The following is a 24,893-nucleotide window of genomic DNA, read 5'->3' as shown; positions in this document are numbered from 1 at the left end:
CGGCCATAGATAGCGTCAACAAATTACTGGAAATTTCTGACTTTATGATTGTAATACTGTTCATACGGCGAAAATTACAGAGAACTTGGCATTTTGGGGAAATAAATGAGTGTAAATAGAGTTATGTCTGAATGAAGTAGAGCAAGTCCCATTTCCAAGGTGAATGTAGGATGAGAACACCTTTGCTTGGGGAGAGAGAGGGAGAGAGAGCGGTTCGTACTGGGTTAGTCTGGGCCCCAGCATTCAGCCTTTAATCCGCAGCTAATGTGTGCGCGTGCGGCGAGCCAGCACCCGTCGCTCAGTAAAGTACGTTCCCCTTCGCTCCTTGAATAGGCTGGTATACACTGGCTCTCGTCCGAAAGTACAGCGCTTGTGTCACTTTTATCAATCAAATTGGAAAAGGTGACTAGACGCCAGAATTCAGACCCTAAAACGCAGAGAGCTGTGGTTGCCGATTCTCGCTACCATCTAAAAATGCCTGTACACGAAAACATGTGGATAAGGATCCATGTAGGTTTGACTAGGCAAAATTTAATGCGTTTTGTTGCTCTAGCTAATGGCTGTGATCTTGATTATGACAGCTAACTGTAAAGAATTTTGCAAAGCTTGATATTGATGAGATACACAACATAAAAGAGAAACAAAATGCCAGTACAAAAACCAACACATTTCCTTGAATACGTGACCGAAGCGAAAATGAAGACTTGCTTAAGTTTCTCCATATTTACGGCTGTAGATAATACAGTCCCGGAACTCATCATCAATTTGTTTATAATCTAATCGCGGATATTATTGATATGACACCAACGTAAGTGCTTCAGGTCAATAGAGCAATTATTGCTTTCTCAGTAAGTGGAATGCAACGGTGCAGCATGCATGCCTGTCTTTGATCCCATCTTAGTATTCCTGATATCCAACGCGAAGTGTCGTTGGAGGATGGGTGCTATGTACATGGTATTCTCATCGAGTTTTCAATCAAGACTCATCTATTGCGCCACGAGGTGTCCATACCAATCATCACCATAGCAACATGTCAAGGCGGTCGGCTGGAGGGCGTGGCATGGCGCTTCAAGGATGAAGCGCAAAACTCATCCTTAAAAAGCAACCCATGGCAAGTCACTCCGAAAAATAATCATCAGTATGTGTTCTGTCTCTCATTGACAACACTTCCCACCAGAACTACTGGACATCTGCTATGAACACTATACCGAGTATTACAACATCTTTGGTTCTTTATTTTTTCTTGAAACTAAGAACGGCAGGATGAGAAGGCAGATCTTTCAAACACAGTTCTGATGAAGTAGAATACAGTTAGCCAAAAGTTGACACTGCTGACGACATGAATGTCATTCTCTGAAAACATCGACTCGTGTGATGCAACCTTCAAAGAGGTTTCCGTTGGTTGTAATCAAAAACAAAACTGCAACAGGATAAGGATTGGCTTTGCAGAGGCCAAAGGAAAAAAAAATAATCACGAGGTATGAATTGTCGTTATTTCATTAAAATGGCTGGTATTAGCAGCCATTTAACAATTCATCATCAAATCTAACTTACAATTTAAATCTAAATCTAAATCTTTCCATTGTTTTCATTGCTTCATATGTGACGAATTCACCTATACAAAGCAGGGAGGTGACGTGAAAGTCACTCTTCGCTTCTGACCTTCAGGGTGCGTTATAAATCCTCTCATAATATACAACACACACCAACTTGTGAGATATTGAGTCTCTGACAAGCATAATGGTTCAATTATCACTTTCTGTGTCTTGATGGCTATTGAAAAGATCACTGGTGCCCATTGAAATGTTGTCGGTCTTTTCTTTTTCTTTATCTCTAATACCTTCACTTTATGGCTTTGAGAAGGAATCGCTCATGCTATTACAATCTAGAACAAATGGCCGGTTACCACGGCTACCACACACAGTCTTACGTGACAGTAACTGCCTTATTGGGTCAACGGACTCAAGAGACACACGAACTCCACTAATATCACGAAATAACCCACGAAGTGTCGGTGAAAAACGAGCGAAAAAAGGACACTTTTTCCTGCATAAAGCGCGTGACAAGATGACGTGTTTTTCGATCATTCCAACAATGTAATGCCAAAGTGGAACTTTTTTCCCGTCTTCAGGTCGGTGTTAAACCGAAATGATGCCACAATTATTATCGGTGCGATGGCCAAAATAACCTTGTAGAAGTCTGGTCATGCCCGAGCATACATTCAGAATTCAACTGACATGCAAGTCAACGGAAAGAAATGAAAGGTCTCTGGCAATGATTTTCTCCAACAGATATCTAACACAGAACAGTATATTATACCACCAAGATACTGAAGAGTATAATGTGAAGAGGAAGATTTTTCTTTATCTCTCTCTCTCTCTCTCTCATTTTGTTGTTGTTGTTGTCACCATAGGTCCTCAACACCTTCACGGTGCTAGCACAAACCCACTTGACCGCTTGCCCGATGGGCAAATTAAATTCACTTCTGGTGAAGTGGCACTTATGTTGTAAACATATTTGGCTCTTGCCCTAGTGCTCATTTCGGAAGTGGTAAAAACTTTACGATACCCTTCGCTTTGAATTGTAACTGGTAGCAAGTTTCAACTTTCATATCAATTTCCTTTTTTTTTTCACAAAAGGGCCGATGGCTCAAAGGCAGTTGATTTTGTTTGCTTTGCTCTAGTTTTTGTGTCTTTGTCGGTGGGTAGAATCTAAGTCGGAATAATGCGATGGATCAAACGTTGAATGCCGTCGCGGTTTTCGAAAAGAGATACAACATAGATATGGAACAGAGTCTGCGCAGTGGGCGACTAGCTTGAAAGTGGTCGCGGGGTATCGGGACCAACTTTGTGAGGGAAATGATTAGGACTTCGTCGGTTCCAAACGGCAAAGTACACAGGCATTAATACCTATTATTGTCACTGTGTTTGTTTGGTATTACGTTAACCTTACCATATGCCGGGCCTTTTTGTTGTGTGTGTTTAAGGACACCATACTTTATGTCATTATGAAAATTGATCCCCCCAAAAAAGGCTGGCATACTTTGGGGGAGAAAATGAAAAACACGCCAAGCACACTCCCTTCAAACGCGCGCCTATTATCAACCTGCAAAGCGGTTCTCAGGGAAGAAGTGCGGTTCCATTTTGGGCTCAATAAAAAAAGCGACCTAGGCCACAACGCAATACGTATAAGCTATTTCAAAAGTATAGAAGCAGATATGGTTTGTACATAAAGAGACATACGTTTGCCTATCACCACATATCGAGATTTTTTGGAGCAGCATTATGATAAGAAAGAACGGTTATAGGCCTATCCACCATTTTCTCCTGTTATATGACGTCATCTGTCATACTTCAGAAGTCTTCGCTACAGTTAAGCGATTGTTACTGATTGATTCAATGACAAACACGCCTACAATCATCGAACAAGATGTCTGCTAACTAACAGGGAAGAAATGAATAGATTCTGAAAGAAAAAAGGGACTGCCGAGGCGTACAATTTTTGCAAATTTATACAGTCGCTATTCGTCGACAATCACTTCCCTGTTTTTCTTTGGGGGGGGGGGAGGGGCGGAATACAGTTTTCAGTCACTGTGAACAAACGATTGGTAGACATATTGTCTATGGTACCAGTACCTTGGGTAGGACACCAAGATATTTTCCTGCAAGGCCTGAATAACAATCAGATAAAGCAATCTTCACAGCCATTTTATGTTGGGTTTTTGAACGAAAAACGTGAAATAAAAAAGTAAACAATACAAATCAGAAAGAAAAAAAAAGGATCGTTGCACTGAAATTTAAAACGCGTGGTGCTACCTCAATCCAACGTGAACTAATGAATTGATATTCTTTCCGTGTTATATTACACACTTGTCTCGTATGATTACTACTGGAAGCTAGAAGAGAACGGATATTTCAGCAAACATTCGTCAACAATCAAGCGGGATCAAAACACTCACATTGGACTACTCAAGAGTCGGCAAAATAGTGAGTTTCCCCACCCTGCCTGTCAGTTTTACACACAACCATATGGCCCTCTCATCAATCAAACTCCTCACCCCTCGAAGCTCTATTTCCGAGGACGCTACATCCATCATTATTTTGATGATGACAAGTGATTTGATCGTATATTGAACGATCACAATTCCGATCTACCTCTAACTGATTAGGATACGGTCAAGAAGACGTGCGACCAACTCAGCTGAGCGTCACGCGGGCCTAGAGATCATCGGTCATCAACTAAGCGATGGAACTGTCAATTTCGAGTCTCTTTTATAGCATTGCGACTGCGAGTGCCATCTTCTTAAAACCGGAGAAGAAGTGGGACAGATACCAAAATTCATCGACGGAATTGTTCAGACGAATAGGCATTATTACCATCAGTGATTGATCTAGCGAGTAAGGGAGAATCATTGCCCAGAAACCAGCATTGAAATAAGTACATATTCTTCTTGTTCTTTAAGAAGAAATGACATGCATTGAACTTGAAGATCAATGCAATGTCCTAAACCATCACGCTACAATGTCTAATCCCGCTCCCAGTCCCAGCTATGGTAGGAAACCCCTCTTTCACACAAAGGTGTAGATTGCCGGCACGGTTGGGGTCTCCTCGCTGTTAGCTGGGTGATGTGGCGGTGATTATGTGGGTTTTCACAAAAGATAAAATGAATAGGAAAAAAAAAATGAATAATTGCTAAATAGAATTGAGAGAAAGCGGAAGCGAATTTGAACCTAGTGAAAAGTGCAGGGTGGAAAAACGCTGGAAGAACCATAAAACCAATCCAGCCAGTCAAACCCCGTCCACACAATACTCTCATCCGGTCGACCACGAATGGTAAAATTGGCAAAGACTCTGTATGTGTTTTTTCCTCTCTCTCTCTCTCTGTCTCTCTCTCCACTCCTCCACTCTGTATATCACTGTTTCGGTCTTTCATATTTTACACGTATGATCCCTTCATGTATTCCCATGTTTCTACACTTGATATCTTGGCCATTCCTGACCGATGTCATTACCCCTGTGACCATTTATACATTCCTGCTAGATATCCAAATAAATCACACACAGAGTGTATCATGCTTCAAAATAAGCGTATTAGATATGCACATATTCCACACACTTTTTTATTACATCTGTGCATTGTCACATGATGTGCTTGTTTTATACAGCAAGATGATGGTCGTATACCCATGGTCCAAAGCGGCTGAAATCAAAGACTTCTGAGTGACTCAGGAAAAGTTTACACCCTTCTATCTGACGCACGAGTGGCGTCTCGCGGTAAATCTCCGAAGAAAGGGACGAAATGAGTGTCCAGCTAATGAAACCTTATGTAGCACAGCACTGCATGGATCGCCAACCATCAGGTATTCTGACCCCCTTATTACATACCGTGGTGTATGTGTACCAGATTCTGGCTGTTACTGAGTATCCTCAGCGCAGTACAGACAAAAATCACCGATATGATAATATGACTTTCCAAACTTGAGAAACACTGAAGCGAAAAAGTACAACACTGTTTAGAATTGTCGTAACTACATTTCAAAATATGGTCAAATTTTCCTACCTGATGTGCTATGTTGATACCAAGTGCATGACATCCACATCAGCAAAACTATTATGGGAAATTATGTTTTCCAGGAGCAAGGGATCTGCAATCGACTATCAACATGAGAATGATCCGTTTACTGAGCGATTTATTCGAACACTATAGCATCGTCCATGGGATATACCGATTTTGACAAATCCGATCATTCACAGAGTTGAACTGCTGTGAAGCATTTAACTTCATTTTCATCTCTAAAAAATTCACAGCTTCAAACTTGCACATTATCACATTACTGGTTGCATGGTAACATGTAGAACATGCACGCAGCTCAGATTTTTTTTTTCATACTGGAAATGTATACTGTTATCTGGAATGTAAGACGTCCTTTAATTTTACATTGTTATACATTTTATTCAACTTATATCATATTCAGTTTTATACTTTGATCGCCTTTTTAACTTGTCGTATTTTGTATTGTATTTTATGTAATACTATAGATTGTAATATTGTACTGTTTAAAATTTGTTTCAAATTGTAAATTGTATTTTAAAGGACAAGTTCACCTTCATAGACATGTGGGTTGAGTGAATGCAGCAATATTAGTAGAACACATCACTGAGAGTTTGAGGAAAATCGGACAATCCGTTCAAAAGTTATGAATTTTTGAAGTTTCTGCTCACTCAAGGCTGGATGAGAAGACTGCCATAGCTTGTGATGTCAGATGAGTACAACGATGTAAAGAAAGAATAAAGAAAATTCAACATATTTTCACTTTTCTCGCATAACAAAAGAACACTTGACTTCTCTCTTTCAGAAGGCAGGGGGAATAATATTACCCTTAACATATGTCAGTAACAAGTCGAAGAAATGTGCACTTTATTCAAACAGTAAAGCTTTGTGAAATTCTCTTTTTATTTTCTTTATATGGTTGTACGCATATGACATCATACACTGTAGTAGTCTTCTCATCCAGCAGTGACTACGCAGATACTTTAAAAATTCATAACTTTTGAACGGATTGTCCGATTTTCCCCAAACTTTCACTGATGTGTTCTGCTAATATTGCTGCATTCACTCACTCCACATGTATATGAAGGTGAACTTGTCCTTTAATATTTTCATGTAATACAGGGCTCTCTTGTAAAGCAGTTTTATGTACTGAAGAGACTACCCTGTATAACGAACACATAATAAATAGAAATAAATAAATAAATAAATCGTGCTAATAAAGTGCCCTTAGACTGAATCTGTATGTATTTCCTTACTAATCTCAATACACTATATCCGGACCATTAGCATACAACTAATGGGTACATTTACGATGTCAAATGGTGCCAAAATGAGTCCTTAAACTAAGATGTATAAAGATCGAAACAATGCGAGATATAGATCGATTGTCTTTGAATATACCACCTAGCAAAAGTAGTATCCTTCCTATCCTACATGTTATGATGTATCTCAGACCATGTAAAATGATCGACTTCATGTTACCAAAAATGAAAGTTACACAAAACAGAGAAAACGAAACAGGACACCGCAAAACAAAACAAAAATGTGACGGACATACGAAGTAACGAGCAACCTTGATTTCTGAAGTCAGTAACCTTCGTTCTGTTTTTGTTTTGCCCTCTTTTTTTTTTCAACCACAAAGAAATGAGAGGAGGTTATGTACAAAGTTGATAGTTTTTAAATGAATCTTTGGCACTCGATCGCTTCTAGAGCTGGAAAAACATACGAGGAAAGTTATTGGCATAATCAAACTGTCATCTGCAGAAACGAGCCAGGGGATGGATGAAGTATAGAAAAAAAATGGGTATATGTGAGAATAACTATATATACGTCGGAAAGATGAATATCAAAGACAAGGAAGACCTAAATGTTTATGTTGTTGAATAAAGACGCAAAGATGTCTTGGTCACACAAGCTAAGAAACATTTTGCATAATAGTCCACACGCATGGTAGCTGCTGTATAGTCTTATGCATATTATTTTCTCTCTCCCACTTCGTGGCTTTCTGTGTTTACCACATGAAAGAGCAAACCTCTCCCGCCGTGTTGTCTATAGCCGCCAGTGAGTCGGTAATGCATTAGCAATGGTTTGTTGATACATGGAAAAGGGTAGAAATACTAGAAGAAGATCAAGAAGTACGTAGTAGAGGTATAGTCGAATAGCAGTAGTAGTAGTATTGTAGTAGTAGCACAGTAGAAGTAGTAGCACCAGTAGTATAGTAGTAGTAGTAGTAGTAGTAGTAGTAGTAGTAGTCAGTAGTAGTAGAAAGTAGTACTTAGTAGTAGTAGATCAGTAGCAGTAGAAGTAGAAGTAGTAGCAGTATTATTCAAGTAGTAGTAGTAGTAGTAGTAGTAGAAGTAGTGGAAGGAGTAATGAGTCTTTGTATAGTACATGACACTGATGACAAAAATTGCATACATCGCATATCACAGCAAGGAACATAATAATCCGCAACAGGGTTAAAGAAGGCAATGGTGTTAGCCTTACTTGCTTTATCGTGTATATTCATATATTAATCATAAGGAGATTGCCTCAAACACATCACCTCCGTACTTCGAACACGAATCAAATCTGTAGTGAGAGACTTTGACATTTTGGTTGACTTCACTTCGACACAATATGCCTCCTATAGATGATAAACTTTTCCCCTCTTTTTTGTTGACACAGTGCTATCACTCATGTGCCATTTTCATCTCAACATTGTATTGCATTCAGTTGAAAGTGGTTTTATGATCATATTATGGTTCTACATGAACTTTCATGTGGAGGATGTGAGCAAAATTCGAAAGTAAAAAAGGGGGACGGATACTCCAATTTGTGCCCACAGAACGATGTGTGCAAAATTTACGGGTGATAAAAGGCATATTAATTCTCCACTTACCGTGTATAGACCAATAGTGTGCAAACTCTAGGTTTTTAATCGACAATTATCGATGAAAAACCGGTGGTTGTTGGACCGACAAGTTTTCCTGGACTTTGAGGGAATATCGGGCAATGGATTTGAGTCTTGAGATATCCCAAATGGAAGGTAATGCTTGAAACCTTGCTATGCGATCGCTACTCCTTTCGAACTCGAGTCCAGCTGATTCTAGTTGACTCGCACGTTAGTGGATTCTCTGCCTATTTCAGCACGCTCTGGGTGTTTATGCGAAATATCGAGGAAATATTTGAACGCAGCAAAGTCCACACACAGAGAGAAGAATGGATTTCAATGACGTCTATTCAGAGCCATGAACTTTAGGTGGACTGTGGGCAAAGCTATTGTGGCTTTCGCTGGAAGGCCGAGCCTTGGTAGTGTACGCTTGCGTGAACATGCACTGGCAATTATGTTCCGTGTACGTGCGCCTCGGATGGAGAGTGTAGAGCGAATGAGAGAAAGATATACACCGAGCGGAGTGCGAGCAGTCTGTATAATGGTATACCGCGGCGAGGCTACATCGCAGAAACGGCGTACAAAGCCGTCTGCTATTTGGATGTAGGGCGGCGTTGAACCCAGCTAGAAGTAACCAGGTCACATTAGCACGCTTAGGTTGGCAAAAACTAATCTTCACTGCGCGTGTATGACCTTCGATACACTACGCTCGCTAGGCGGAGGATGGCGCGTGCAATATATTAGTTGCTTATAAAATCCAGTAACTTACACGTCCTAATCACCTCCATTCATGCTCCTTTACCAAGGCAAACAATGACAGTAATTATTTTTTTTTCTTCTCGTGATGGGGTTAGATAAATGAAGCTCTCTACTCTGTTGGCCCAATTACTATAAACTCTGTATACCTTCTCTTTCTTTCATTGGAAGAGGAAAATGTTATAACACACTCAGTTACGGCAAATAAAACATGAAATATGTCCTGTAAGTTCTTTCGCCACAGGGCAGCAGTATGCGCGGAGATCCGTCCAACATTCATGGCCATATTCTCATCACATCCGATCGGTAGCATAGACATTAAAATAATAAAAGAACAAGGGCTTACACGGACACCTCGGTCAATTCATGACAGACTCTAGTGTATGAACTGTATGACGTCATCCCAGAGTATTTGCAGTCCTTACGGTTATAATTATGCAATTACAGAATTGTATTGATTCGATCGATGTATTCTTTTTATCTATCCACTTCCCACTATCTAGAGTCCAGCTTTTCTTCATCTGTGCTTCTTTCTTTGTCCCCCACCCTCTCTCTTTCGTCAATTACAATAACAAAACAATTAATGAATATGATCGTAATTCCTATGACAATTATGCTTGTCCGGCCTACTTGCGTGTGTATAGGCCTATGTGTATGTTTGTATGACGGCCTATAAAGTCTTATCTATACATTGACATGTATGCGTGTGTGTTCGTGCGTGCGTGCGTGTGTGTGTGCTGTGTGTTTCATGAAATTCATGATAATATTATGTACACATACCTTCGTACTCGTCATTAGAAAGGTAAATCGTGAAACTAAATTTTAGGGTAGGCCTACTTGTATGCAACATGCAATATACCGGGGGTGACTATTAAACCATGAGGGCAGGATATTTTGGAATGTCTTTCGCCCCGGGTCACTGATTCATGTCGAAGTTATGGCAACATAACCTGATTGGCAGACAGGGTTCAATCAAACAAACCCAGTCGACCCGAATCACAAATCTTTGGCCTTGTCTCGGAGAAGTGTTGCATTCGTCTGCCATTCCGCCGACCGCCCACGTGTAGCAAGGAGCTATTTAAACACGTGAGCTCTATGCGGGAGTAAATCTATTTGTATAAAGCTTTGTAGAGAGAGAGAGAGAAAGAGAGAGATACGAGTAAACATTTCTAGCATTTATCATTAAAGTTGATACCATTACGCTCATTATCATTAATTTCTATAACCCCTTGGCCGAATCTGGATCTTAAAGAACAAAAATAAGGACTCCCTAAATCCTCTCTCTCCCTCTCTCTCCTACCCTCCTCTCTGTCTATCTGCCCCCCCCCCCCCTCTCTCTCTCTCTAAATCTTTGTTTGGGCGAAAAAAAACCCCTACAGAAATAGATAAAGATGCGACTTGCCGCTCACCGCAGTCCCCATGACCCATTCCCAAATGGTGCCGGATCAGTGCTAACTCCCTTTATATCACGTGTTCATCTACCCCTTTAGTTGCTATAGGTCATTGATTGTCATCCTTTGCTCTCAGTGGGGATATTCGAATATCTTTTTTTATAATCATACAAATTTTCTTTTTTTAACGATAAATTGCTGCTGCATTTGTAAGAGTATAATTGTACATATCATATATTCTTGAGTTGCCACATTTTTGTATTTTTGTATGGTTTTGATATTTTGCCTGTCTATGAGGTGGATAAGATGTCGTAAAATGAAATCAGTTACCATTGTTTTTGCAAAGTAGTATAGTTGTACATAATCATTTGTATTAGTCCTTTGCGTAAACCTACACAGTACAAACCCCGTTTCCGCGCTAGCCACTTCATGGACGAAGACGAAATAGAGATATGCGCCCTCAACGACGACATGTAACCATTATTTTTCTCTCTCTCTCTCTCTCTCCCCCTCCTTCTCTTCTTGCACGCACCACGATATATATTTCCATGATACCCAGTAGCCAAATGGAACTAGAATTTTATGAGGAAAAGCATCCGTGAGGTTTAACTTTGTGTAATCGAAAGTCCGGATATTGTGTGGAAGGAGGGGGATTCAAACTAATCCTCCCTTTTGTCTGATTTCTTATTTTTTTAATTACTCTTAGTTTCACTTAGCCTACAGATATGAAAGTACATTTTCACATTTTCCAGTAATGAACTCCGGTATCACGTTCCGAGAAAGACGCTCTATGGATCCGTTGACGGATGACGTGAAGAAAGGAATCGGGAGTATTAATTATCATTGTGAATTGATGTTTCCTGGAATTTGCATAAACATCTAAGCAATATGTCACACAAAATGGCTCAATGGCCTGATAAGGACACAACTATTGTAGCGTACAATGTAGACGAACCCACAGAAAGCAGGGAGGGGAAAAGCTGGGTGTGCGGGGGGGGGGGGGGAGGAGGGGGTTATGATCCGGATACGTTAGAAAGCAGTGCACTGCCATCAGCTCTGATTCCCCGCTATATCAATAACGAACGAATCGGGCAGCTTCTACGAAGAAGCAGGGAGGTTAATGACCGACTAGTTCATCACGCCAGCGCTCACCCGTGGCATTAATTTAGGCAGGAAAGGCGGGAGAAGAGAGAGAGGGAGAAGAAGGGAGAGGGATGATGAGAGAGGGAGAGAAAGTAAGGAAGAAAAAAACATAGAAGAGAAGAGACGAGAGAGAGGTTGAGATTACTTTGGTAAGGGAACGATGTGACGCCAAACACTCCATACTATACCGACCTATCGGTTCTCCCCCAGTAATAATTGCTACTTCAGGAGTCGCCAGAACGTGTTATTAAAATGATCCTTCTGCTCATTTCTATTTTGCCCCGTAAGTTGCGGTTGTGAATTCGACGCCCTCAGAATGATCCTGACACATAACTTTAATTCAGTGTCCACACAATAGCCTTTCGATGTAAGGGGCATCCATTGCTGTACAGTTTTTCAATAATTTTTTTTTTCTTCTTCATTTGCATTGATTTGTATCCAGCCGATTAGACATAATTTCTTTTTTCCAGCCGGTCATATGGCAAACTGACTTCCCCACAGTAATGGAGAGCATGCGTCGATATTGAATTTCATAACGCTACGATTGATTTAAAAACAACAAATGACTACATCAAAAAATCAAATTTTGTCGAATAAGTAGGATGATCTTTCTCATTATATCATTTATCTATTTATTTATTCATATCTTGGCTAAATGGTTATATAGAACAATATCATATTTTTTTTGACTGGTACGTAATTCATAAAAGTGGGGAAATCAATTCCAAGCTATTAAGCATCATTTATGCATGGGGCTCTCTTTTGTGCATCGCTCAATCCCACCTCCCTGCTCAATTCAAGCATTATTTCATTTTCTTTTCTTTCGGATCAGAGCGTAAGAGACATCAAAAGGCAAAGTTTGCATGACGGACATCATGCGAAACGAACTGAAGCACATAAACAGTATTCTTGGATATTACCTGATGTTTGATAAGACATCTCAAAGCTTAACTTGTCAATTATCAATCGCAAAACTGAGTAACTTTCCCAAACATCCATTCGCAGCTAACACCGACGTCCAGTATCGCCTTGGAGCATTTGTAGCACATCAAACCATGATAATTTATCTTATCGGCGATATGATATCTGTAAACGGAAATCCTGTCATATATGTCTCCTTCGCACTTTTTTTTTTGACACATAAGAGACAAGAGAGGTGACAATATATCATAATATTTTCTGAGTGACAGGACTAAATTCGGAAGTATGCAACGACACCAATAAACCAGTTCATAATCAGCTCACATGCACAATGGTACAAATGTCTCTTTATTTCTTTTTTATCATTTCTCAATTGGTAGGGAACCACACTCGTTTTTAGAGCGGCATAATGCAAAAGCTTGCCCAACGTAGCAATTGATTGAAATTATGTTCATACAAAGAGCGAACTTGCTTACAGACCAAGTGACCACGTCCGCCAGTTGACACGTTTATTCGGCAGGCATCCATTTCATCGCTTTGTATATACACACTCTATCAATCAATGTTGACACATACCAGGCATGCTGTCAGGTGGATGTGGAATATAGCAAACACTGTATGGATTTCATAAGTAATCATTTCATGCTTATCTCTGTGAATCTAAAATCCAACATAACTGACTTAGCAAATTTTTGCTCATGCGCAAATTAAAATGGAACTGTGAACTGGCTAATTTTTGACAGACAGCCTTTCCTTACCTTCCCATATTGAGAGAAACACCTGGTACAGACTTAGATATGCTGTTCATGGAAGAGCTTTGCCTATTTTATTATGATACTGAAGGCACGCGCCATCTGTCAACATACATCTACAACCATCTGGTGATCTTTAAGACACAAAGCAACGCTTTATTCATTAAATAAGCTAATATTTTCGTGTCTTCCTCCAAGGAACAGAGATCTATTATTTCCTATAGTATCTCATTCCCTTTCTCTTTTTTCAAAACAGCAATATTCCTTTTTAACATGGCTTGATACAGCCAAAAGAAAGGGGGGGGGGGGGGAGAGAAATAAATAAATAGGTCATTTCCAGTATTTGCGTTATTGTAGTCGACTTCGATTTGAAAGGGTCGTACATATTTCGCTTGCAGCATTTTAATCCACGTAGTCTCTGCATAAAGGCACTTTTTTCGGTTTAAAATATCAGAGCGGTATTGCCCTATTAATCTACATGATACGAATGTTTGTGATGTTGCTGTCATGAAGGTATGGAAGACGTTCTCTTAGAAATTAAAATGATTCCAAAATCTTCTGAAAGTGTTAAAATATTGACAAATCTTTCAGTGACCACGTAGTGCTATAATACTCAGTAAGCAGTTAACGAAACGTGATTTATAGCATGATAATTGTTTCGTTTGCAGATGGTCTGATATCAATTTTGTATGATTCCTTGTCATCCACTTAAGTATCAATTTGCAGCTCAGTTCCACAAAGTCTTATCGTTTTTTTGTTTTTTTTTCACTAATTTCTTCGAGTATTAGCCCTATTGGTAAGCAGTTTCATAAAGGCTCGAATTAACAGTCTTGAAATTAATTGCGCTGCATGGTCTTACATTACATGCTACCAGCCTCCTATATTTGTGTAATTACAAGGATATGAAAAAAAGGGTTGAAAACAAAGCAAAAATGCTTCGAAAAATTGTATATCAGCGGGTGACCGAATTTATCATACTTGATATACACAATACGCAATTATAATAATAATAATGATAATAATAATAGTGTTCAGAATCAATCATTTAAGCGAACTCTTTTTCAACATGGGACTTATTTCATCATGGATCTCTCGATGATAGGATCGATTGATAATCGACCGCACAAGGATGGTCGGATTGAGAATTTTTTGTGGAATCTGAATGTTTAAAAGCGTAACGTGTCTCCACCTAATATGGCCAGGATGCGTTCCCATGGTAACAGAGAATCATGCTGTTGAAGCTCATGATGTTTGACGTGAGTGTCATCACGTCAGAAAACGACCGGTGTCAAGGCTAAGCAACCGGCTGCCTGTCTACGGGAGGCGTTTTTTTTTTTTTTTAAGACGGCACAGATTGGGGCATGGCGCGTGTTAAACCTATGGGAAAAACGTTGGGTTAGGGTTTTTGGTTATGGTTAGGGTTAGGGTTAGGGTTAGGGTTAGGGTTGGGGTTAGGGTTAGGGTTAGGGTTAGGGTTTGATGGTTAGGGTTAGGATTAGGATTAGGGTTAGGTTTAGGGATAGGGTCCCCAATAGATTTTTAGGGTCCCCAATCTGCGCCGTCTAAAAAAAACACGCCTACGGGAGGAGCCTGGCTGATTATGTGCGAGGTTTCATTTGATATCAATCCTAGCTATAGAGGGAACATTTCGTGACTTATAAATATATACAATAAATAATGTTTCATCTGTTTATAGCGTCCTCTTCAGTTTTCGAAATTCGAGTCTCCTCATTGTAAACTTCAGGCTCCAAAAGATAAGATTTACTGTTTGCATGTGTGAAATGAGTCTATTGTACATTTTGTTGTTATTGTTGTTGTTTTGTTAAGTTGTTGAAAAATGACAATTCAACAATGAAAAGTGTAATACAAACAACAACAAGAAATATACTAAACAAGATGGAAAGTTCAGGAAAAAGCATTCAAATGTACAGTGTAACATATTTACAATATGGCTATATACCTACACGCATACGTCATTATGTGTAATTTGGTGGCATGTAGGCCTATACACATGTAGGTACCTACTCCATACTTGTAAAACCTTTATCTTAAAACCTTTACCTTTTAAATTTTGTTATTAATTTTTTGTTAGAAACTCTGCAAGTTTTGGGAGAGTTTTTACCTCTTTGGCACTCAATTTGTGGGTTTCAAAGTGAGGCTGATATGAAAATAAGGTCTGGATGAATGAGACTATGTGATAGGAACTGTTGGCGCCGTCCGAGCCGCCACTCCGAAGACGTTACGCATTGTCGTTTTCTCGCCATTCAAAATGAAACCGCTCGTCTATTGCTCAGTCCGGATGCGAGCGCCATGCCATGCGTGAACTCTGCCACAGCCGAAGCATTGACGTGAGCAGAGCTACATCAATGTTGGCTTCAGGCAACATTCTGGTAATACATCTTTTATAGTTTCTCAATTGCTCATGAATTGCGGTATTTTTTTTATGCGTCACTTTGATGGTGAGATGATAAGATCACGCCGTCTCCATCTCTCACACCTCTTTCATTCATTTTTCTTTCATTCCTTCACCCCTTCTTCCCGTCTGCATTCCTTTTCGTCTGGATTTTTGTCTTCTTTCATTTTTTTTTTTTTTTTTTGGGGGGGGGGGGTCTGTGTTATCAGGGGTCTAATTTGAGAGTTGTATGTTTATCGTTTTTTCTCTCTTTTCCTTATATCGTATTTGAGTTTGGAATGAGTATATTGCATCGAGGGACATCAACGTTCAAGAAGTACACTGAGTTATGCAAAGAAAAAGAGCAAGCTAATCTTTGTGAAGTTGTAGATTATAATCATCTCTGAATAGGAAAAAGTTAGTGTGAGTTACTAACGTGTTCATATTATATACATAAGAAATTATCGTTGGAAAAAAATAAAAGAAATTGTAGCAAATATAACTGAACTCTTGTGCCACACGACTCTAAAAACTCGAAATTATACATACGTATTTTATATGTAAAATGTATTTCAAAAGATATATATAACTGAAACTGAGTAATGATGCTAAACCAAAAGCTAATTAAGAATGGCCAAACACTCAAACCAGTCAAATCTCGTATAGAAAAGAAATTATATTGGTATATTCATGCAATTAGAACATTGCTTTTAGAAAAACTGATAATTTAAGCATACTTATCACTGCTGATAATATAAATTCTAGTCTTTTCATTTGTAAAAAAAAAAACAACAACTAACAAACAAGTTTCTTTTACATATTTTAGGAATACTAGGAATAATACCCTCTGTAATGGACATTTTATTTTTGTTTTTTATAATTGTATTGAAACAAAAAACGTGATATTGGAAACAAACTTTGATTTGAATTTTTATTGTTTTTCGAAACTGATTCAGGTTTACGACAATTCGGAGTTCTTATACCTGTTTAATTGGTTATAATTTGTGTCTTCCTCTATTTATTTTGTTAGTGGTTTTAGCTTCTATCTATCTATCTATCTATCTATCTATCTATCCATCTATCTATCTACCTATCTCTATCTATCTATCTATCTATCTATCTATCTATCTCTATCTATCTATCTATCTATCTATCTATATCTATCTATCTATCTATCTATCTATCTATCTATCTATCTATCTATCTATATCTATCTATCTATCTATATCTATCTATCCATCTATATATACATATATATATATATATATATATATATATATATCCATTTATCTATCTATCTATCTATCTATCTATCCATCTATCTATCTGTCTATCTATCTATCTATCTATCTATCTATCTATCTATCTATCTGTCTCTCTTTTTCTCTGCTTCCTTCACTCTCTCTCTTTCCAATCTGTCTAATTTCTTATTCATCTATCAGAATTGATACAAACCACGTGTATGGGACACACCTACCGTGTACTGATTTCCCGCGGCATAGATTCCGCTCATTATCACGCTGCGTAGCTGACACGTGACTGATAGTTCTGGCTACACGGGGGCGAGGGAACACACATGTGTACAGGTGTGGTAACCAACTATGAACGGGTTGCCAACTTCTTATGTGGTATGACGCCAGTCTTTTGACTCTGATTCAATTATCATTATTATTATCATGATGGGGGTTTTTTCGGGGGGAGGGGGTAGCATGCGTACATATTGATCGACACCCAAATCGCAGGTTTACTTATGTCGAATAATTCATTGATATATTCCCCTATGAAAACTAGTTAGGAAATGATCAATTTTATCATTCTTATATACTTTCGATATTTTGATTCTAGTCCAAGCTATGTCGGGAAAACAAGTTTTCTAGTGTAAGGAACAACTTCATCGTGAGTATCCATAAAATGGAAATAATTTAGTAATTGACGTGTTGCAATAATTTAACTTGATAGGCCTTACATTTTTTCTCGCTCTGCCGAAGTGTAAAACACACCGCCATATGACAACGTCAAACAGATTAATTGATAGAAACTTTAATGATTTCATTGTACTTCAGTACCTGCTAACAGTTTATTGGAAAGTTCCATAACTTGTGTGTATATGTGTGTGTATGTGTCTGTGTGTGTGTGTGAAAGTAATGTCCCTGCACTTAAGAATGTCTATATCAATTAGCAATGTCTTGTGGAAATGCCCTTTGTGTGGTCAAAACAAAAACAAAAACACAAAAACAGTGATGAATGTTGGACATGAATCTCTGCAATTACTTTGTGTTCGCAGTTCAACATTTATCATGATCATAAGAGTGATGATAATAGTAATACTTATTAAAGAGAACGATAGAGGAAACGATACCGCTACAATCGATCATTACAACAATAATAGTAGCAACGATGAAAAATCGGTGGTACTGACTTGCTGACTTTATATCTTAAACAACAATATATTTTATTGGTTTATCGTCAAGAGCGGCTTGCAACATGATGCAGATATCATTGAGAAATGTCTTCATTGTACAAGCGTCTCATTTGCTGTGTGCATGTGTATATGGGCTTGCGTGTAGAGTTAGACCGCTAGTTTACAGACTGGTTGGGCTGGTTCATTTATGCCTGTCAAAAACTGTACCAGATCAGGAAAAGGGGAACGCGAGGAACACGAGAAATGATATGACATTAGGTCTAAACCTCATATGAGAATGCACTTACTCCCTAAAATCATTTCAAATCTCCGGGGCTGCTATTCTTGGCTTATTCACAGGTTGTACTGTATCAAGGCCTAATCTGCAGCGTGAAGATTTGATGTTAATTGTTACTTCAGTTTCACCATGCACCTTACAATGTGATATCTTTCACTAGAAATCAGGGATATCGAGGGGCATACGATTATAAAACGACAACAAAAAGAAGTTAACATAAACTTAAGACAGCAGGGGAAAACTAAAAAACTCAAGTAAAAAGAAGGGACAAAACCCAACAAGATCATTCCGTGTGAGACGCAATTCTCAAACTAGGGCTTCGTTTGCAAGGGTTTACTATCTTGCGTCACAGATGACGTACCTGGATGATCAGGGCTCAGAATAAGAGGGGAAGAAATCAGTAAGCCATTTGGGGTTCTCGATCGCCCAGTGCTAAGTAGTTATCTTCTGTTGGCACTTGGTTGCATTCGTTTTGATTTGAAATTCCATCTCGTGTTCAACTCTGCCTAAGCAGCATATAAACCGACAAAGAAGCAGAAGAGTTATTATGGTTTAAATCATTCAACGATGTAAGAAAGGTACTGAATATTAGAGTTCAACATGTTTTCGCGGACAGTAATATTGTTCACGATAATCCATACAAATTATGCATGGCGATGATCACATATTAAGCACCTCACCGTATAGCTAGTCTTCTATTGACCAAAACACAAGTTTTCACTATTTTTTTTTTATTGCGGGCGTGGGGGAGGGGTGCATTATAAAAGAAGAAATATTGTTTTCTTCGCATCATTTAGTAGATATTTAATAACTGAGTTGACTTTAATGAGATTGTAGCAGCTGAATTTCGACCAAACTGTGTCAATTTTACATAAGAAATGTACATGCCTTTAGTTTCATTACTAAGTGCATACCAATCGGGGTCGGCTGAATAAACCCCACCAAAGAGACTTTGTCTTTTTTTTTAGGCGTTACAATATTACTTTTTTTTTCTCCACAACTATCATCTGTTTCACTTGACATGCTTCTGCCGAAGATCGCTGTCTCCGTTGTGCGTTTTTGTTTGCTACTTTGTCTTCTGTTTGTTAGTCTGGTTCATTCCGTTTTGTCCCGTTGGGTATACAGCCTTTTCTTCAGTATAGTTGTTTTGTCGTCTAGTCTTGTTTCATGTTTGTTCGCGTGTATGAAAGTGTATTTATCTGTTAATCTAATATTCAGTGGGCTTCCAGACTTCTTCCTCTCTTTTTTTTTTGTATTTACGATGCTTCAATTTATCTTTCCGTCGATGTTCTTTTCCAGAGGGGCCCACATTCTACAAGCTCTGTCTTTTTAGTGGAATGGATCCCTCCATTTTTCGCACTCTAAGCAATGTTATACATGAACTTCACTTCGACCACTTCTGTTTCTTTTTCACTACAATGTGTAATTACTATAGGGTCCTCAATTATTGTACAGTCTTTTCATTTCACAATGCTCTGTTTACCTTATTCTCTGTTATCGAAGGAAGTGAAACATATCTTATGTGTTATTGAATAATGAAAGAAACTTTGAATTGAATTGAATTCAACTGGAATAATAATTTGAGAGCATTTGATTTATGATATCTGGACATTTTCAAAATGACAACAGCAGCATGATGTAACTGGAGAACTTCCAAATGGGTACAACATGAGAGCTGCTAGATTATGATAATTGGAGAACATCTACGCAGTAATCGATTATACACGAAAACCTCGGAAAATTATTACTCGATGATACTAAAGTGGTATAATAAAAGGAGAGCGAATATATCATAACCCGAGAACTTTCAAACTGCCCTAATTTCAAAAGTCTTCAATATTGATAGACAAAGACTTTTAAATGACTGTAACCAGTATTGACGAGAGGACCGTCGAATAATGACAACTATGATAATGATAATAATAATAGTAATACTACTACTACTACTGCTACTACTACTACTACTAATAATAATTATAATAACAATAATATTAACAATAGTAATAGTAATAATAATAATAATCATCATCATCATCACCATAATAATAATAATAATAATAACAATAACAATAATTATAATAATAAAGCAATAATAATTACAAAAATGAAAATAATAAGTATCATGTACAGAGCGCTTATACACTAAAGTTTCTAAGCACTAAGCATCTTGTAATGGTATAAGAATTAGAAAGGAGAAATTAGGTCATGAAGTAAATAGTAAGATGAAACAAAATACAAAATGCAAGTCAAAGTTGGAATCGAACATTTGGCCCTAAGTGATAGTCCTTTCGAACTGCACATGATGAACGAAAAGTAGTATCATACTGATTAAAAAAAAAAAGCTTATGCACCAGTATTTGTCGGCGACGTTTGCATGGACAACACGGGCTTTCATAGTGATAATCATATGTTTTCATGAACAGTAGACGACCATAGATCGTAATGATTATTCATATGTAGCATTTGCTTTTCATAAGAAAATTGGGAATATGCTTTTTAGAATAAAAAAAGCTGAAAGTATCATGAATGGGGAAGTATACCGTTGAGAAACTGTTTTAAGGTGTGAGGAAAATGTGGATCATGCACGTTATGTTGCGTAGAATAGTAAATCTCCTTGATTAGACGGATTACACAGAAGCAAATGTTACACTGTAAAAACGTCGGTGTTAGATTTAACACCACGGGTGTTAAATCTAACACCGATCAAACTTCAATAGAGGACCACACCCACAGGTGTTAAAAATACACTGTGATGGTGTTGAAAAGTGTTCACCTGACACTTCGTGATGTTAATTTGACACTGTACCTGGTGTTATTTTGACACTGTACTGGTGTTAATTCAAAAATGACACCACATGGTGTTGATTTGATATTTGTTGGTGTTAATATCAATGGTTTAATACCCGTCCAGCTTCAATAAGGGACCACACCAGCTGGTGTTACTTTGTTGTAAATTTATTTTCACATTTTTTCAAAAACTAGTATTTCAATGTAAAATTCTTGATCGTCTTGTTTAAATTAAAAATCAACAAGAAGTGCAGTTACTAAGAAACTCTTCAAAAAACAGTTTAAAATTTGGAAATGACACCCGGAGGTGTTAATTTAACACCATAAATGAGCACCAAAAATTAAACACCAGCTCGGTGTTCACTATTTAACACCGGACTTTTTGCAGTATATACAGCTTGTCATATTGTGGTGTCCAGTAACTGAATATCTACCCATTTATAATGTTGATAACGACAGTGCAGGTGTGAAGTCTTATCTATACATTTTTGCACCTGGCCACAAAGTCGCCACTACTCGAAATGCAGGCGTCCATTTGTTGTTGTTGCTGCTGTCGTTGTTGTTGTTAATGTGTGTACTAAGGCACCAAACGCTCATAAAAACATCTAAGAAAACGAAACTTTAGACATGATAGAAAATGGCTATATCTTCTAAGCCTTACGGATCTAAAATCTAGAAATCTAAAAATGACCGAACGAGGTAAAATCTACAACGGAATGAAAAAAAAAATAATTGAAAATCTCGTTGCATGCGAGTCCAGCGGAAGGATAACTGCGCAGCAATGGTCCGTGTTCGTATAGGCGGAGGGGTCAAGCGAAACGCTGCCACCACGCACGTGTTTAGAATCACGCCACAGTGCCGTCTCTCTCAAGATACACATCCGACACACCGGATAGAAAGGGAATCATGATGGACTGGGAAGAAGCCTTTGCCCCAATCACGATGCCACAAGTCAAGCTCTCTTAAAGTATAGAGTAATCTCACATCCTGGATCGACTTTTAGCGCAATACATCATGCCTTCTTCTTCTGCATTCGTGTCCAGGGGGGCATTTCATGAAGGAACTTGTCGGATGAAATGTCCGACAAGTCAATTATATCCGACAAGTTCAGAGGAACCAGCCAATCAGACTAAAGAATTTCTCAAAACTTGTCGGATAAAAGAGACTTGTCAGATATTTTATCCCACAAGTTCCTTCATGAAATGCCCCCTGACATACAAAGATGGACAAAGACAAGATGCGTCGAATATGACGGAGATCTTGAGCGGAAAATGAAATCTTTCCAGTGGCACCTCACTTGTTACACATAACAAGCAATATTCTTTAAGTTATGATTTAAATATTTCATATTGCTTTATTATTTTCCTTGTATTACATATCAGTTTTAGTCGTAAATATCTCAAATTCACACGAATGGAGTTAGTTCGTTTTACGATAAAACTCTTTGTTTGCTAACCTCTGATTTGGCTGTCCCTCCAAGGTGAATCATAAAATGACCTATGACATATCGCTATCAAAAAAAAAAATTACTAACATGAACAACAATAATAAAAATTACCCCCTCCCCCACCCCAAAATGATTGTCTACCATGTTGAATACTCGATGTGTGATCCGGCGTACCCTTACCCCAGTCGCTTCGATCAAACCACTTCCTTCCTATTCTATTTTACCCCACTCCATGGGTGGAGATGCAATCCGTCCGCTTCTATCAGGTACACACGAACTAACTCCAGAATCGATGAATGAAAGTTATATCTCGTACCCTGATCTGCACAGCCTCTTCTTTTTTTTCCGTCGGGGTAAAATGTCTTACAAGTGATGGTCTCGAACCCTGGTCCTCCTGAGCTATACAGTCCGAGATCCATAAGACCGACACCCGCTGCATCCCAAAGAAATCAGCCAGATCGCCTCTCAAAATATCCACTTGCTTCGCAATATGACATGATTATGATGTAACTATGTTACTCAACAGGAAACAAAGGACTGCATCAAAATTAGGACATCATACTTATAACGACTTAAAACTATTGTTTGTGGAAACTTGGTTTCAAATTCTTAGAGAATTGGTTAATCGTTAATGTACAAAAGCAGTGTGACAAGAGTGTGATTGGATATTTACGTGCTCAGTGTGAAGAAATGTTCACATAGATTTAAGAGATAGGCTCTACTGTGAGAAATATACGTCGCCAGAAATCTGAACAATGTCAATCACATTTTGATTCGAAATGATCCTGCATAATCACCTTTCAGTTATGTAATATAATAATATATATATAATCGGTAATCATATTTGATTCTTCTACATGATTTCTCAGGCAATTATTTGGAAATTTGGTAATTCGATTTATAATGTGAATGACGCATATTGCTATCTGTGTATTGATATTTTCTGTGGTATTACAGAGAAAAGAACTTTGATTGATGTATGAAATTATGATGGAAGAAAAAATAAGAAAACAAAACACACACACACGCAAATATACATTATACCACCATTAGAAGTATGGAGAACAGAAAGTGTATAATTATGGCTTGCATAATGCAACTTCAAATATGTTATGCAGTCACTCGTGTTTTTGAATATATAGATTGGAAATATTCCGGCGCACGTGATTCATATCATACACATACCATTTCGTATTAACGGATACAGGGGTAAAACCGTAGAAGAATGTTTATAAAGCAAAATCATCCATAATGGTTCATTTCCAATAATCATTATTACAATTTTTCCCACTTATCGGACTTTGCCCTGCTGTTATTGAAATTACAGAACAATATGCAGTTACAAAAATAGGCTCTTATATATGTGTATATAAAGATAGGTGTTTGTTTGTTTTTAAACAACGTTAGGTACGTGTATTTTTCTTTCTATAAGCCAGTTCACAATTATAGCTCACGTACGTTGGTACAAATGACATTTCTTTTCTTCCTATAACTTGGTTTGGCACCGCACAGGTTTTCAAAGAGGCATAATGCATAAGCTTGTCCGACGTAACGTTGAAAAAAAAAAATGATGAACTTGCGTATGCTGCAGGTGACCAAATTGTTCCGTCAATAAACATTTCGGCAGGAATCCATTATCTTAATTGTCTTGTATTGAATGCATCTAAAACCTTTTCTATAATATTGCCCACTACCAATGAGTACCATGCTTGCTGTGAGGTGGATGGGCTATAGCAAGCATCGATTATGTGAATAATCATTACATAAATCTGATCTCAGTGAATCAAAAAACCAATATGCCCGATTGTACACACACAAAAAAATGACCTTTTTCTGCTCATGGGTAAAGTGGAACTGTGAACTGGCTTTATTGGAAGCCGAAGAAAGGCGTTTACCTGTCACTCTATATAATAGCTGCATTTTCTCTTAAGACTTAACCATCTCAAATCCTCAGCTCCATGCAATAGGTACCGGCGTATTTAGGTCATTTCATCTTCTTTTTATTTAAGAAGGCAAGGCAGCTAAATACATTCTGTGCTTCAGTTGTAAGATTTGACCTTCCCTCGAAATCTCACTTTTGCGATCGTGACACTTCCCCTTAATCCGCGATCTACTCTTTCTTGTACTATCATATTGCTCTATCGATTATTGCTCTGATTTGCTGCTATGTATTTTCACATCT

The 24,893-nt window shown here is 38.2% G+C and overlaps 1 protein-coding gene across 1 annotated transcript in view; it reads right to left on the bottom strand.

The window, feature by feature from the left end:
- The window catches only part of LOC139732184 (uncharacterized), a 33,958-nt gene extending 25,061 nt beyond the window's left edge, over positions 1 to 8,897 (bottom strand). The window contains exon 1 of the mRNA XM_071643094.1: positions 8,433 to 8,897. The gene's annotated coding sequence lies outside the window, so the exon portion shown is untranslated. The remainder of the gene's footprint in view (positions 1 to 8,432) is intronic.
- Positions 8,898 to 24,893: the final 15,996 nt, after the last annotated feature.

Source organism: Diadema antillarum, unplaced genomic scaffold (genome assembly GCF_040938485.1).
Source record: "Diadema antillarum isolate AM-2024a unplaced genomic scaffold, OU_Dant_1.0 scf00000002, whole genome shotgun sequence".
NCBI lineage: Eukaryota > Metazoa > Echinodermata > Echinoidea > Diadematoida > Diadematidae > Diadema > Diadema antillarum.
This window is presented reverse-complemented; position numbering and strand designations above follow the sequence as displayed.